Below are 12648 nucleotides of genomic sequence, written 5' to 3'. Positions count from 1 at the left end.
GGTAGCATGTCAGTGAATTTGACCACCATCATGCAGTATGAATCCTTCTGGTCATATTGTAAATACAACAGATCATACTGATAATCAGGGCCATGTCATGCGCTCAGTCACTATCATCAGTTGGAGCTTCATGAAAGGGTGGAGGACAGCACGCTATATGCCCTACTACTGCATGGGAGTTGCATTTGCTATCAGAAGCCAACACTGTACTAATTTCTCCTCTGGATGAACATATTCAGCCGCCATTAGCATTAGCTAGAGCTGTGCAGAAGATATTTGTTGCAAAGCTGAAAGCGTGACCCTGAATGTGACCTCCTAGGGAGCTTTAAATTGTGTGATTTCAGGTTTCAGGCTGTGGATGTTGAGACTGGTTACATGGATTGTAGAACATGCTATTGGGTCTGGTTCTTTGAGTGGCTGGCTTATTCCATGGTCTCGGGGCCAGGAGGCTGGGGGAGGAGGGTAATCAGCAGAAACTGTTTCACTTTTTTCACTTTGATTCTTGGAGAGAGAAATTAAGATGCTCTGTGCAAGGTTGTTAGAAAAACAGTTTATGAACCTTTTCTTACCAAGATAATAATCATACAGTTTGAGATCAGATGAGAATCAGCTAAAAGAGAGGTTAAAATCTGGTATTTTCTGAGCCTCTCCCAAGAGGGACACATTTAAAAAGTTGAAAATTAAAGGAAGGAATATTACAAAACTCACCCTTAAAAAGCACTACTCTCCTCTTCAGTATTTGCCCTCTGTTAGTTTGAAGACCTGCTTGCAGTGGTCTGAGAACCAAGCTCTCCTCCTTTGCGCCATCACTTGCAATTCTTTGTCCATGGTTCCTAAAAATGAGCTGTAAAGCTGTTTATCTCACTGCAAACAAAGCATTAACAGCAATAATAGGAAATCTCAGAGGGAAACAAGTGTTCAGGTATGACACATGCTGTATGTTCATAGCATTGATCTTGCACAAACTGACCTGGAAATAAAGAGGAGACACCAAATCTAATCATTGGTGACTTGATCCATCTCTACTGTTAGCTCCAGGCAAAGTCAAACACTCGAAGTCAGGAAATGCAGACAGGAAACTGACACACAGAGAGATTAATGTCAAAAGGATCCAATCAGAGACATCTAGGACCTGATATTTTTCAGAGCGCATAGCATTGTGTAGCATTTTATATGTTCATAGTACAGCTCCCATTGATGTCAGTAGAGCACTTCTACAAATCAGACCCCAGTGTCGCAGATCGGGCACCCAGAAAATGAGGAACAACTAATCAGTGATCACCTGTGATTTAAGTAACTTGCCCAGCATCACATAGTAACTCTGTGGCAGAGATAGGGATAGAATCTAGTTCTCCAGGGGAGCATTTGGTTGCCTTAACCATGAGACCACCCTTTCTCTTCCTGTAATCCCCTGCCTCATTCACTATTCACCTTCCATCTTCTTCAGCTAATGAAGCAGGGGTCCAATAGACAACAGCCTCCTTCACCACACAGCTCTAAATCATCCCCAGAGTGTGTCCTTTCTCAGCACAGAGTAGGGCAGGGGACCTGTGGAAAAAATAATTTGTGATCATGCAATTAAAGACAGTTACGGGGCCAACATTTTGCAACATTTTAATGTATTTTTGTATGTAATATCATAGGTTTTCGAAAAAGCAAACTGAAAAATCAGATTTAATCATGTGGCATCATATTGATACCTACATGGGCCATCAGCAGTGTTGGAACCTTTAGCTCCACTGCACAGACCTCTGCCACATTAGCTAATGGCGTAACTGATAGCAGAAGTAGACTCTCATCTCCTACATTGACCAGCAGTAGAGGGTGATGGTCCTGAAATACTTTGCTAGAGGGTTTCAAAGAAACTTGCGGAGAGCAGAGGAACAGTGAAACTCAGCAATCCTGGGTTCCATTCCAGGCTGTGGACGGGAGCATGGTCTACCAATTTTCCCCAAGCTTGAGCCTTCTGGTCCTGTCTCTGCCTGTCTCTGCCCCTCCCCACACCCCCAGCTTCTTATTCCAGAACCAGTCGCTTTGCCCAGCAAGCCTCACCTTTCCAGACTCCCAGTCACAATTTCCTAGCGCATATATTCCCAGCTCCCTCCCTGCACCTTGGTTCCTTCTCAGATCAGTCTCCCCTTTGCCCACCTCCTTTCTCCTAACCCATTGCTTCCCATCCAGTGTCCTTGCTTTGCCAATCCCATTCCCATTCTCCTCCAGCTCCTCATCCAAATGTAATCGCCCCTGTCAAAACTATTGGCTCTGTTTCCCTCTCACCCCAATTCCTAGTCCCAGTTTCCTTCTCATCCATTACCAGCCTCCAGTCCCAATCTCTCCCCGCCACCCTGTCTTAATCTAGTCCCTTCACATCTCCCAGCTCTGATTCTTGTCTGCTTTGCATTTAAATTAGGCAGCTTCATCCTCCATGCTGCCTCAGCCCAACAGGAGGGGCATTGAGGGCACAGGAGAGACAGACTCCTTGCTCTGACTTCTAGGGCCTGGCCCCCTAATGGCTGACAGCACCCCAGAGCTGCAATTGCAGGAAAAGTCCTGCTCAGCCCAAGGCTGGAGCACAATCAGTGTGGATGGAATCTTCCAAGAATTTAGCTACTAAAAATCTAAAAAGTCTCTACTGAGCATTTGCAAATTGCAATTTTTCAAAGGCTTATAACTTGGTCAAATTTGGGCAGATTTTCAAAGGAACAACAAAAGGCACAAAAAGACTGACAGAGGCCACCCTCCTGCTGAATTTCAAGTTCATGCTGCAAAGCAGGTGGGTTCTGGAGTGTCTCAAATAAAAGCTCCCCAAAATATTTTAACATGGGCAAAAGAATGTATTTTTCCCTAGCCTCATTCTCAGAAACAGCTAAACTGTTTTCAAAACAAAACAGAAAAAAACAACTCTGCCTGGGACAGTCACCTGGCATGGAAAATTTCAGCCCAAATAGTTGAAGTGTGATGGTTATAAGCAACTGAAAATAGAGCCTTATAATGGGACATGTCAGGCAACCCTGATAAATGCAGTGCTACCAGCCCTGCCTATCATAATACATACTGACACCAATCAGTGTTGTCTATATGTAGGAAAGACTGATGAGTAGAAGATTAGGGCTATCACTATATAGATATAATTTACCTGTGCGTGCTTAGATTCCACAGTAGTTATTTCAATAGTTATACTGGCATAAAATTGTTGTAATGCAGAGGAGAATCAGGCTCCAGAGATGTAAGGCAAGTGAAGAATAAAGGGGGACTGTGTGCAATCTAACCCGTAGCCTTTTGTTCTTGATTTGTACTAATATCTCCAGTAATTTATCTATTTATACCCATCAGCAGATGTGACCAGGGATCTTCCCCCATTTCTTCGATGATGCCTGTCGTTGGCAGTGAAGTCTCAACAATAGCTTGTAAGAGCAGAAACAAAACAGCATGTAAAAGCATGTCCAAAAGCCTTGGGGATCAATGTTCCAAAGGTCTTCAAATAAATCCTTAAAACTTCTGTGAGGTTTTGATATTTCACTGTTTGAAGCTGGGACTGCAATGGAAACAGCACAGAAAATTTGGCTGTAGTCTGACTTAGAATGAAGTAAAATGTAAGCCCCAAATTGTTTCACTGCATTACCGTGTGCGAGTATAGCAATCCTTTGCTTAGAATGAAGTTCTGTAAAGAGCAAGATCTGAGTAGAAGAGAGTTCTTCTCTGTTGATTTGTGTCCATCTCTCTGCATGTGTAGATATGTTGTTTTTCTTTAGCAAAACCATTGCTCGGTAAGAGATTTATAACTGCAGCAATTCATTCCTTAAAGGCAAATATTAAATTAAACAGCAGGGTTTATCTTTAAAAAATGTAAATGTGCAGAAGTGGCTATTCTTCCCACCTATGCCCTTTACCATCTGAAAGTGCTTGAGTAACATAGAAAGCTGAGATCTTAGATTGTATATTGTATAGTGCAGGAGACAGATTGAAAAAGCCTCTAAAAATCTACCCGTAGCTGCTGTGACCTCACCTCCGGCCTGCACAACCACCCTCTGACAGAGTAAGAGGGGAGACGTGATGAGCACTTTAGATCAGTTAGGTTCTCTGGGAGTTATCCTGGATCTGAGGCGTTACTGACAGGAGGGAGATATTCAGCTGAATTATTCAGAGGTGTCAGCTAGAATCCAGACTAGGGTAAGACCACAAAACTCATTTCAATTTAGAATAGACTGAGACTAAATTGTTGGTAGGTTAGGCCAGTGTTTTATCCACTGAACCTATTACAGCTCCTGGGACATGTCTAGACTTTTTGATTCATCAGCCACAGATACCCTCTGTCAGAACCTTTGACAAAATATACTAAAATCTCATCACACCAGCATGTACTTTTATGTGCGATTTCATGTCTATCAATGCTGGTCATCTAGTAATGTGTGTGCAAAATTGCTTCACAATCCACTTCCTTTTCTTTCTCAATTCACCAGTTTTTATGATATGAAAGCCTCTTCTGTGGTGACAAACTGTCAAAAATTGTTACATTTCCAAAGAAAGGGCTTAGGCAGAAGAGGCTGGTTACAAAGCAGAACACTTCATTTTGCATACATATCCTGGGAAGCAGCAATAATAGGAAAAGGGATATAGAAGAAATTGCATGATTTCATGGGAGTTTTGAGCTCAGCGTGGGCTGCAGAAGACCTGCATGCGGTGGAAGGCAGGTTAGTTTGATTTTTGACTAACTAGGAGTTTAGGGAGCGGTAAATGTTCAAGCTGCTGCAAAGGGAGGAGAGTACAAGGTGGGGGAGTCTCATCATTCCCCTCATTTATGTCAAGAGGAGCCACAGAAATAAATCCCCCTTTTCACCTGCTCTTGGGATCCTCTGGATCAGTTAGTCAGTCTACATCTCCCTGTCATTTTCAACTTAATTTTTAAAGTATCACACAGGGTCTAACCCTTATGCTGCACCAACCCCGGTGGAGGGTTCCGTTCTTCCCAGCTCTCCGCTGAGCGGTCTCAGATTCACTCAACAACCTTTACTGTACAGCTCCTGTAGATGAACTAGCTGCAACCCTGTCCTAGTGACTGCTGGTTCCCCACAGCAACAGCTCTACTATCCCCACCCTCAAACAGCAAAACTACATCCATTCCATTGCAACTAGAGCTCTGATCAGCTATGGAGGAGGGCCAGGTTTATAAAGGTTTTAGAAATGGTACCGTGAATGATACAGGTATTGTTTTTCTTGTGTCACACTGTCCCACTATTAGAACTGGGTGAAACTTCTTTTGGCAAAAATGCAGATTCAGGTCGACCAAAACATTTTGCGAATTAGTGTTAATTTTGCCCAATTTTGGGGATTAAAAGCACACCAACCAAATCATTCCCCAAAATTAATATTTTATTTGGACACTTTGAAATTAAACATTTTGATTTATTATTTGAAATTACTTTTTTAAAATTTCCTTTAATTTTTTTAAAATTATCCTAAAAATGCTTGAAATTAAACTGAAATTTTTTAAAAAAAATTTCAGTTTTCTGTCAATCTGAAGCATTTTTTAAAAGTATTTTTCAGAATTGCCAGCAAATTGAAAAATCCATTATTTGCACAGCTCTACTCATGATCCACATCCCCACGGGGACATGACCCATTATTAAATAATATCAGGAGAAATTCCCGAAGCAACCACAGTATAGGATATTGGTCTTGGACCGATACAGAACAAGCACTGGACGACAGCAGCACTGTAAACAGAAGAGTCTGTGATTATCCCAGTTCCACTTTAACCCAGTGGGACTTTGGGAAAGGGCATATTTCTTTATCCCATTTTTGGGGGGCCTGCATAGCCTTTTATTTCTATTTACAGCTAAGTACAGCTCAGTGTGACACACATACTGTACTATATTTGTCGGTCAGCATGCTTGAGACATTACAGTTAAGTATTAGATCTGTCCAACATGACAAGGTTTTTCCAAGGAAAAAGAAATGTATGTCTTCCCATTTTGTAGGCCCTGGGACAAAGATAAGATGCATGTTTGTGTGAGTAAGACTTTAGCAATTAGCACAGGGGAGGGCAAACTTTTTGGCCTGAGAGCTGCATCGGGTTTCTGAAATTGTATGGAGGGCTGGTTAGGGGAGGCTGTGCCTCCCCGAACAGCCAGGCCTGGCCCGGCCCCCACCCCCTATCCGACCCCCACCGCGTCTTGCCCTCTGATGGCCCCCTGTAACCCCTGCCCCATCCACCCCCCTCCTCTCTGTCCCCTGACTGCCCCTGGACCCCCTGCCCCATCCAACTCCCCTGTCCTTCCTGATTGCCCCCCCCGGGACCCCTGCCCCATCCAACCACCCCTTCTCCCTGACAGCCCCCAGACAACCCGCCCCTAACTGCCCCCACCACCCCATCCAACCCCCCCTCTTCTTCCTGACTGCCCCCCCAGACCTCTGCCCCATCCACACACACCCCGCTCCCTGACCCCTGACTGCCCCCGGAATCCCCGCCCCTGACTGCCCCCCACCACCCCATACAACCCCTCCTCTCCTTCCTGACTGCCCCCCGGGACCCCTGCTCCCATTCAACCCCCCGGTTCCCCGCCCTCTGACCGTCCCGACCCCTATACACATCCCAAGCCCCTGACCACCCCCCGAACTCCCCTGCCCTCTATCCACCACCCCCCCACTCCCTGCCCCTTGCCCCCTTACCACGCTGCCTGGAGCACCGGGTGGCTGGTGGCACGGCTGCACCAGGACAGGCAGCCGTGCCGCACAGCACAGAGCATTGCGCTGGTGGCACAGTGAGCTGAGACTGCGGGGGAGGGGGAACAGCAGGGGCGGGGCTGAGGGTAAGCCTCCCAAGCCAGGAGCTCAGGGGCCAGGCAGGACGGTCCCGAGGGCCAGATGTGGTCTGCGGGCTGTAGTTTGCCCACCTCTGAATTAGCAGCATGTCATGGGAGTCAACAGGGAAATATAACTGATGCTGATCAAAGAGTATATGTAGAGCCCTGCAAATCTGAGGATATCCGTGGACCATGTTTGCAAATCGCGGATCAGATGCAGATACAAATTTTGTATCCATGCAGGGCTCTATATATTTGATTTTGTTATTCAGTAGATGATACGATCACTTTTACTGAACCAAAACCGAAAACTAATCCCAACTATATGTAGTGATCAGAGCAGAGCACTGAGCAGCGGTTGCTATTTATTAGTGGAGGAGTTCAAGGTGGACTCCCCCTGGCTTAAATGGGAAGGATCTGCTAGTAGGGCATTCTCAGTGAGAGACTGTTACCTGTGCAACACAAATTCCAGGGGTATGGCAAGGCCTTCCTTTTTGCTTAGGGTGGGATTTTCAAACACACTCAGCACCAGCTTAACTCTGCTTTGACTACAGTCAGTGAAAAAGCTCCCATTAACTCCAGTGGGAGCAATGAAAATCCAACCCTGTAGCTTTGGGGGAAGGAATGGGAGAGGCTGGACCATGATTGCTGCTGTTTATTAGAGAAATAAAGTTTTGTTGGGGAGTGGTGTCTATTTGCAGTTGTCTAGATTTGTGGCTGAAGGTGTGTGGAAGCTGCCAGATTTCCCTTTCATTCCAATTGTATTTTTAACTTTTGGTAGAACCCTGGCACCTAGAACTCTGGGTAGCACTTTTTTTTTTATCAGATCCATTATACATCTAAACACAATGTAATGTGTTTATATATCGATAGGTATAAAATTTAACTACATATGTGAATGTGCAAATACTAGCCCAAAGAAGACACAAAGCATATATAATTTGCACCAGGCTGGATGTTATGCATATCTAAAGACGGCCCCCAAACCTGGTGGATCCCATGGGATTTGTGGGAGGAGGTTATTTCTATTGAGGTTCTGCAGGGATTCTGGCCACTTATTGCTCCCCTTTGCCCACCTGTCTGGCTGTGCAACTCCAATGGATCTGCAGTTTTGGGTTTTCCTGCAAATCCCCATTCAGCTTTAAACAGCTGCTGTGTTCCACCCCAGAGGTGGCAGCAACTCAGCAGCACTGCATTTACAGAGGTATGCTGCAATTAAAAAGTTGCTAGATGCAAAAAGCAAAGTAATTATTAAAATCAATTCTTATTTGCACTTACAGAAGAGTCAGAGGTCAGGAATCCCATTGTGCCAGGTGCTGTGTGCACATGTGATGAAGAGACAGGGGGCTGAGGCACATGACTCATGACAGAGATTCTCAACCCTTTTCTTTCTGAGGCCCCACAAGCTATAAAAACTCCACGGCCCTTCTTGTGCCACAAAAAATACCTGATTTTCTGCATATAAAAGCCAGGGCCGATGTTAGGGGGTAGCAAGCAGGGCAATTGTCTGGGGCCTTAAACCACTGGGGGCCCTGCAAAGATACATTGCTCAGGCTTTGGCTTTAGCCCCAGATGGCAGGGCTCAAGGCCCCGGACTTCAGACCTAGGCAGTGGGGCTTTTGCTTTCTGCCCTGGGCCTCAGTGAGTCCAATGCTGGCCCTGCTTGCAGCCCCCCAGGGAGCTCCAGACCCCTGGTTGAGAACCACTGACTTATGAGGAGAGGCTGAGGGAACTGAGCTTATTTCGTCTGCAGAAGAGAAGAGTGAGGGGAGATTTGATAGCAGCCTTCAACTACCTAAAGGGGGATTCCAAGGAGGATGGAACTAGGCTGTTCTCAGTGGTGGCAGATGACACAACAAGGAGCAAGGGTCTCAAGTTGCAGTGGGGGACGTCTAGGTTGGATATTAGGAAAAACTATTTCACTAGGAGGGTGATGAAGCACTGGAATGGGTTACCTAGAGAGGTGGTGGAATCTTCTTCCTTAAGAGGTTTTCAAGGCCCGGCTTGACAAAGCCCTGGCTGGGATGATTTAGTTGGGGACTGATCCTGCTTTGAGCAGGGGGTTGGACTAGATGACCTCCTGAGGTCCCTTCCAACCCTGATATTCTATGATTCTATGATTCTCCAGTCACTGGTCATGTGTGGAGGAAGGGCTGCTGCATCAGAACCACAGCTCCTAAAGCCCCACTTGTATTTTCATACAAGTATTCTGTCTGGGTCCTTTTATCTGTTAGGGGACCACAGAAACCTTAATTATCTAAGAAAATAAGAGGAGCAAATCAAATCGGTTTAATGGAGGAACACCCATTGACCCTGCCCTTGCTTGGAAACGTGGCCATCCAAACTTCCAGCACGTTGCTGGTACCTGCAACATACAAGAGTTTATATGTTACAGTAAACCCAGAAAACATTGGGTGGACCAGCTCCTAGGAAGGTGGAAAATCACATTACAAGGGAGAGCCTTTTCAGCATTATTCTATTCGAATGTTCACTGAAATAGGTCATTTAGAGGGAGATTTTCAAAGGCAATTAGGTGCTGAGGTTAGGTGCTGAGCTGGCATTTGCCGCTTAGAAAATCTCTCACATATTTTTCAACTGTGAAAGCTGTTCTCATTGTCGTAAAGAAACAAATCGAGATGCGTATGTAAGGGGACTCTTGTTAACATTCAGTGAGCGTTTTGGTTGGCTAGCTCCCAGTACCAAAAGGGAAGAGTCAATGGGAAATCAGGACCCTGAGACTGACAGTCCCCAGGAACAATGGGGAGAGGCCAATGCTCCAGGTCAGCTTGTTTGACAAGACAGGCAGGCTAATCAGGGAGTCAGGAGGCCAGGGTGGGTCCTGTCCTCCGTGTGAGCTGGAATTGTCTGGGTCAGATAGAGTGGGGCCAAGCTAAGGAGAAAGCAGGAGTCCAAGCTGAGCTGGGGATCAGAGCTGTGCCAGATCCAGAGAGGCCAGAAAAGCAGCTCAGGGAGCAGATCCTGTGCTGGGAGCAGGGTTGCAGCCACAGAGCCACAAGACCAGAGAAGCAGCCCAGGGGGATGGAGGCAAAGCAGCAGCAGCATCAGTGCTGAGGCAGAGTGGACCCGGAGCTAGAACAGTGGAGCTGGGGCTGGAGCTGGGTGCGATGAGCAACTGGGGCCAGCCAAGGGGGGACCCTGGGCAAAGGGCGCAGCTCAGAAAGACACCCCCAGCCAAGGGTCCTTGCAGGACAGACTGAGAGGGGAATCTTAACCTGATGGGGGGCTGATGCTGGGAAAAAGGGTCCCACCCAAAGCCCGGAGGTGTGTGGCCACCACCAGAGCAAGTATCCAACCCACATCCCTGCAGCATCCCTGCAGCACAGCCAAGGCCTGAGAAGAAGGCCTGGGACCTACAAGGAACAGACTGTGAACTGCCCTGACATTCCAGAGACACTGTTTGTGATGTTCCTTGCCACAGAGTGGGGTGATGCGTTTTCCTTTAACCATTCCCATTTTTCTTATTCTTTTTTAAATTAATTGCTGATTAAATAAATTGTATTTCCTTTAAATTGTATGTAATGATCAGTGGGTCAGGGAAGCGCCCAGTGCAGACAGAGCACCCCGGCGTGGGGACACCCTAGCCCCTGCCCTAGGTGACCACAGCAAGGTTGGGGGGTCAAGCCTACCAGGAATCCTGGGCCCATCCTTGTTGGGGTTACGAGGACTCTGCCAGACAGGAGAGTTGAAGGGGAGTCCTCGAGGGCAGCGAGGCCTCTGGGTAAAAGAAGTGGGAGTGAGGACTCAGATCCTTCGGCTAGCCCATTTCACTGGGGTAGTGCAGCAGCCAGGAAAGTTCCCCGCAATAGTGGGACCATTCCCCTGCTTACACATGTTTGAATCCTTGGTGTTTTTTTTTAAAAAAAAGTCATTTACCCTACAAATAAACGTGCTTTATATGAAATATTAGCCCTCTTCCGATGGGCTACATAAATATTTTTAAACATAGCACAAACTTCAGCATGTTCCACATGATTTGCAGAGAAATTTCTTCAGGATATCCTAACACAGTCCACTGGGGAATCCTAATATAGCAAAACTTTGTTATGCATCTGTATTAAGGAATAAAATCTGTGTAAGAGTGATGTAGAACTTCCAGACTTATTTTACTCTTTGGGATCATCTGAAAGTATTCTCTGGGTCTCATACATCATAAATATTGTATTGATTCACACATCTGAAGGAATCTCACATGTATACTGGGAATATTAACTGTATTCCTCTTATCTTTAGCCAGTACAATAGAACCTCAAAGTTATGAACACCAGAGTTACGAACTGACCAGTCAACCGCACATTTGGAACCAAAAGTATGCAATGAGGCGGCAGCAGAGACCAAAAAAAACAAAAACAAAAAAGGAAAAAGCAAATACAGTACAGTACTGTCTTAAAAGCTACTAACAAAATTAAGGGAAAGTTGAAAAAAAAAGATTTGTCAAGGTAAGGTGACTATTTCTGTGCTTGTTTCATTTAAATTAAGATGGTTAAAAGCAGCATTTTTCTTCTACGTGGTAAAATTTCAAAGTTGTATTAAGTCAATCTTCAGTTGTAAACTTCTGAAAGAACAACCATAACGTTTTGTTCAGAGTTACGAACAACCTTACTCCCAAGATGATCGTTAACTCTGAGGTTCTACTGTATAATGTATTTAACAGGGCATTCAGACTAGACAGAAAGGAAAATGAATTATTAAACTATTTGACTGTTATTTGTTGCAATGTCTGAGATTCTTATGGCTGGTCTATATTGAAAAGTTACATCGGCATAACAACATCTTTAACACCCCTGAGAGACTTAATTGACCCAACCTAACCCCCAGTGCAGACAGCAGTAGGTTAATGAAAGAATTTTTCTGTTGGCCTAGCTACTGATTCTTGAGGAGATGGATTACGTACAGAAGCATGAGAACCCCTCCAGTTGCTGTAGTAATTGTCTACACTGAAGCGCTACAGCAGCAGAGTTGCAGAGCTACAGGTGTGCCACTGTAGTGTTTAAAGTGTAGACATAGCCTTAGATTCACTGGACAAATAAACAAGAAGATAGAACACAATAATCTTACTTTGGCTAATGTCTCATGGGTTATTTGTATTCAGAAATTGACACCGCCCTTGCCCTTAATGGTTTCAGATGAAGATTATATATTTCATTTGTTGACCTGCACTGTTTGTAATGCAACCGCATACTGTTTAAAATCTGCTGCCTTCTACATCAGAGATATGTGCGTTTCGGTGACAGATGTAGTGACCCCAATGTATAGAATCAATTTAAATGACTCAAGGGGTCAGCAAAATCAGATTCATAGAATGGTCAGCCAAAATTGTATTGGAATCTGTGAGCATACTTTAAAGTGGGTGTTTAAGGGAGAAGGATAATAGTTGGATGTGGCCTTAATGCTAGTTTCTGTGTAGTTTGTCATCCTATTTGGAATCTTTGGATGAAAGACGCTCTAGTATGTTAAATATAGATGAGCTGTTTATGGGAGTCATAAGACGACATTGACCAAAGGAATAAATCAGCATGAATATAAAAAAAAATGCCCCAAAAGTGAGATCTGTGGAAGAGCCTCTCAAGAGAAGTGTTTTCTAAGTCTAACAGACCCTGGTACCAAGCTCACTGTTAGAAGAGTGTATCAGGGAGCTCTAGATAAAAATGTTTAAAATAACACAATCAAGAAGCCAAAAATCCCACCCCAAACCTGCCCTCTTGGCTAAACTAAAGTGAGCCTTCCTACCTCACTGTAACAGACTCTGTTCTCTGTTGAACCTGAGCTAATCCAATGATACTCTCTCTGTCCTAGACAGCTATTTTATAGAGCTCCTTAGTTTAAA

This window comes from Lepidochelys kempii, chromosome 8 (assembly GCF_965140285.1).
Source record: "Lepidochelys kempii isolate rLepKem1 chromosome 8, rLepKem1.hap1, whole genome shotgun sequence".
In the NCBI taxonomy this organism is placed as follows: domain Eukaryota; kingdom Metazoa; phylum Chordata; order Testudines; family Cheloniidae; genus Lepidochelys; species Lepidochelys kempii.
The sequence above is the reverse complement of the archived record's forward strand: the minus strand, read 5'-3'. Positions refer to the sequence as shown.